Genomic DNA, 5,530 nt, shown 5'->3' with positions numbered 1-5,530 from the left:
ACAGATGAAGGTGGTTTGCATGGTTTACACAAATGAGGGCGGTTTTCATATGATCACTCCTATATATATATATATATATATATATATATATATATATATATGCCTATTATAAATATATAAATTAAAAATGCACTTATTAGTGGGTTACTAATAAATATTATGTAAGGATTTCACTAAACTACTATTACAAAGCAAATGAGACTTCATCGATGAAAAAATTCATCTGGAAAAAGACTCTGATCGGCAATATACTTCTACTGATAGTACTTCCACAGCTTCTTCAACCTCGAAAGATACTGTATCAGACTCGGCAACTCAGACTGATGAAAATGCTGCTGGTAATGATAATGTTGATGTTGTTCATCCTGTTGCTCTTGAAGTTGTGAATGTTGGAGCTATAATTGATGATCTCGATCAACTCTTTGACGCCAATCAAAATCAACAAGATTGTCCTAGTCTTCATGATCTTTCATTTGATGTTGACTTTTATTGAAGACTACAGCGATTTTGGCGAGCACGGTCTGATCCGTTATCAGAGATCAATCTTGAACCTGACAGATCGTTCCCAAGAAAATCCGTTGATGATGGTCAATCTGTAGAAATTAGTGGCAGAAAAATTCATCGGTGAATTGAAGCCTCTTTGTTTTGTAGTATATTATGGACTATACATCATGGTTTTTACCATCTATGATTGTCCAATTAGCTTTGATTGCAATGATTTATTGTACATTTTACTTCATTGTATCATCCAAACCAGTGTAAATAACTTTCTCATAGTTGTATAGAATCTCATAGTCGTTTTAGGTTTATGAGATTTTTGTTTTCTATTGTGTTAGGATGAGTGTTTGAGGAAACGCTATCAAAACCTGTGTCCTAATAGCTTCGTTCATGAGTGAACAACCACTAAATTGCTTGTTAAATGGAGGAGCGGAAGGGGTAAAGTCAATGACTGAGGCCATAAGGTATGTGAAAGTAGAAGCCAGGGACAGAGAGAGCGGAGGAGAGGACTGATTGAATGAATGTCATTTCACGCTGATAGGAATGAGGGTTATCCCTGTATATTCTATTTCTCCTGTCTTATTGATCAATGGTGTGCCATGAGATGCTTCGCCCGGAGGATCATTCATGGTGAAGATCCCAACATGATCTACTCGATCAAGTCTCATTAAAGCACTCCAGAGGGTATGAAATATATAAAATAAAAAGTCCACGTGGGTGAATTTATTTATTTAAGAATTAAATTAATTGAATAAATAAATTACCAATTAATTTGGCAGGTGTGAATCTTGTAGAGCCACATTTTCCACGGTATTAAACGTCTCACTTGCATCAGTTTTGGAAGCATCCTCTTTTAACCATTTTTCTCCTTCTTCAACCTCGCTATTATAAATATTTTACTAATAAACATTTTTTTATTAAATATTATTATATTACAAAGGGTAAGTAAATAAAAATGTCTATATTAAAGAAAAAGATATATCCTAAATAAATAGTAAATGAAAATGTCAAAAATAATTGAATTAATATATTTTTCTTATTTTTATCTTTTGTAACTTTTATTAAGTCATCAAATTAAGTCGAATGGTCTTTTTTACGATTCTTACAGTTCGACGGTCTGTTTGACATATTTTTTTTACAAATGTTGATGACCTTTTTGTATCTTTAATTTGTGTTTGATGCATATGACAAAACAAAATAAGAGAGAACAAAATTATTAAATATATCATTATAAAAACATATAAAAAGCTACCCAAATTCCAATTTGGTGTAATTTTAAACCAAATCTTAGATAAAAGTGACTATTTCAGTTTGATTTAATTATAAATATCAAAGTTTTTAGAGGAAAAATGATACAAAATCCAAAGGGGATTTTGCAAATTCTGGAAGTTAGTTTTGAATGCAGAAAAAGAAAATACATAGACTATGACACGTAGCATACGCTTATTCACGGTTATTAAAGAAAAATCATACAACTTGTATTACGTATTATATTTATTCCTTCACGGGCAGCCACCTCCACCACTTGCAACCACCATACCACCACCCTTTTTGTAAACAATAAGGATGGAAGGTTGAAAGGTTTTCAAAACCTTATATTACAACGAATCAAGTTTTGGAAGCTTATAGATTTATCTCAATTTTTTTAAAAAAAATCTAACTAATCTTAAATGTAATTATTTTTTGATTAAATAAATTATGTCAAAAAAAAAAAAAACAAGTATTTTATTCTTTTTAATTTGAAATTCGTATTGTTGTTTCACAAAAAAGATAAATAAAAGAGGGAGCAATATTTGGAAAAACTAATTAATTAAGACTAGAAATCTATTCGTGCAATGCAGTGCGATCGGTTTTTATAATCAAATTGAAAACTCGAACCTTAAATCATTTTTAAATGTAGATATCATATTAAAAAAATAGATAATCAAATAAAAGAAAACAAATATCAAATTAAAAAATAATAAAATAATTATTTTTCATATAAATTTGTTTGATTAAAGGAATAGTTATATTTAGGTAATTTAAATTTAAAATGAAGTCATGTTTATTTTGTATTTGATTATATTTTTAGTTACATGCATTCAAATATATATCATGTTTACTTTTTATTATATTTTTAGTTACATGCATTCAAATATATATCATGTTTATCTTGTATTTGATTATATTTTAAAATTTGTGTTACTAAAATACTAATTAAATCTTAGATATTTTAAATTTGAAGATAAAATGATAATAAATTTAATTAAATAAATGAGATGTTAATCATGTATTAAATTGTGTTTATCAGTTAGTTGTCAAAATATAGACACCGAATTAACCGATAAACATAAATATAAAGCTTCATAATTTGTACTAATGCAATATTAATTTGTAATCTTGAATTTTAAGTAATATATATCTATTAATTGTATTTTATGCAAAAAAATATGGATTTTAAGTGTTTAATCCAAATGCTTTACAAAATATGTATATATATATATATATATATATATATATAGAGAGAGAGAGAGAGAGAGAGAGAGAGCAAAAAAAAGGAGATAATAATTTACACATTAATAAATAATAATTAAACCTAATGAGGGATATATTTGGAAAAAATGACAACAAGCTACCAAAAAGCTACTCCAACTAGTGTTTTCAATAAGCTATCTTATATGCATCAAAACATGTATCCAAAAAATAAACTAGCTTATTTTTGCCAAGCAATGCCTAAGGGCGTACAATATAAACAAACCGAATCTTGTATTGCATTGGGACATCATATTGGTAAGATAAATCCGAACCAATTTATCAGGTTTCGATATTATAAATCTCTTTAGGCATACATAAAATTATAGAAACCCTTCTCATTATCATAATATATCTTTGATATAAACTAATTTGATTGTAGAACTTCTCGATAACATAATTATGTTAGTTCAATGAACTATATACAAAGGTAGACCCATATTTTCATTGAGTAATGGCATAATTTGATTATAAATTAATTTTATAATTCGTCGAAAAACCATCATCATTGGATCTCATTACGGGAGAAAGTGTGGTCGGTGATCGTGATTACTGACAAATTCATTCAATCGCCAACGGAAATATCCGTTGATGATGGTCAATCTGTCGAAATTAGTGGCAGAAAAATCAGTTAGTGAATTGAAGCCTCTTTGTTTCGTAGTGTATTGTGGATTATATGTCATGGTTTTTAGCATCTATTTTGGGTTTATGCAAAACAATTTGCAATTATGTAAAATCTCTTACTAAACTATTAATGTGTTTTTGTGCCCGATCATGTCAATAATTTTACTGTACTATTAATAGGTTTTATTTTTCTTGGTGCTTGGACATTTGAGTTTTTTGATAGAAATTTATCGGTAACATTTTAGAATAGTTACTTTGATCGGAACGATTTATAAGGGTTAGAGAATTTATCACTCACTACATACCGTGAAGTTATGGAATCTATGAATGTCCAATTTAGCTTTGATTGCAATGATTTATTGCACATTTTACTTCATTATATCATCCAAACAAACGTAGATAACTTTCTCGTAGTTGGATATAATCTCATAGCTGTTTTAGGTTATGAGATTTTTGTTTTCTTTTGTGTTAGGATGAGTGTTTGAAATGTCCTCAGAGTTTTACTAGTGGCTTAGATCGTGGATATTTGAATTAGGGTGTAATTTCTTAGTTAAGTTGTAGCATCAGTTATTATTTCTCATGCATTGACAAGTTCATGTAATCTTTCTGAACATCATTGAAGGTCTGTAATTCTGGGTCTTATTTTATTCATGATCAGTGCATTGTACAGATACGAGTGGATCATTTCTTCTTCATTTTCACAACAGAGTTAAGAGGAATACGCTACTCAAAAGTTATAGCTCCACCCTTGAATATGGTGACACCCTTTTTATAATTTTTTTATTTGTATGACGAAACCATAAATCAATGGTCTATACCGTCTTATACTCTTATGTAGGTTCACCGGTCTATACATGTATTTTTTTTAATTAACTAGGATATCCAATCCGCTATGCGAGCCGACTAATTTCAGGATTGCAGGTAGCATGTAGTCACCACATTTGAACCTCTGTGCCCACAAGGGGATTTTTATTCCTCCTTGGATTTGAACCTGGAACCTCCAGGCACTTTCGATCTTTTGAGCTCAAGCTCAAACCAATCAGACACCATCCTAATCTATACATACAAATTTTCTTCTCATTAAAACATAACTAGAAGAAGACTCGTGCAATGCATCGAGACACATCTTGATTTCAGTGTTTCGTTTTTATGTCGATATAATACGGTTTATGTGATTTTGAGAAAGCGATAATGTTTTTATTTTTTAATAAAATATAAATTTGAAAATATCATAAAATTTTGATAAAAAAATATATCGATATCAATATCAAATTAATCTTTTTAAAAGTTCTTGTGTTTCAGTGTAATTTTCTTAATTCATTTTTTAATTATAATTTAATTTAGGTTTAGCAACAAAGAAATTTAATTTAGGTTTAATAATATAATTTTTTTATAAAGATAATAACTAAATATTTTGTTAGATTTCAATGATTATCCTAATTATATTTTAGATTTTTTATATTTAAAATGAGATGTTTATCCAATATATTTGATTATGTTTATCTGYAGTTAGTTACACGAATTCAAGTATGGAGTTTTAATAAGTTGTACTTATATACAATTTACTTGCAATCTTAAATTTTAAGTAATATGCATCAATAAACAATATTCATATATAAAAAATAATTTTTAAAAATTTTTATCAAATATTTTATAATATAGTATAGATAAATTACAATTATATAATATCATTTTGATTTGATACAAGATATGTGATGAAGAGGATGAGGATGAGGACGAGGATAAGCATGAGAATATGAAATATATAAAATAGAAAGTCCACATGGATGAATTTATTTATTTAAGAATTAAGTTAATTGTATAAATAAATTACCAAATAATTTGGCATGCATTGTGTGTTTCTTCTAGACCCACATTTTCAACGGTATTAAACGTC

The sequence above is a fragment of the Cynara cardunculus genome (assembly GCF_001531365.2).
Source record: "Cynara cardunculus var. scolymus isolate 2C chromosome LG 13, CcrdV1, whole genome shotgun sequence".
NCBI classification, from domain to species: Eukaryota; Viridiplantae; Streptophyta; class Magnoliopsida; order Asterales; family Asteraceae; genus Cynara; species Cynara cardunculus.
This window is presented reverse-complemented; position numbering follows the sequence as displayed.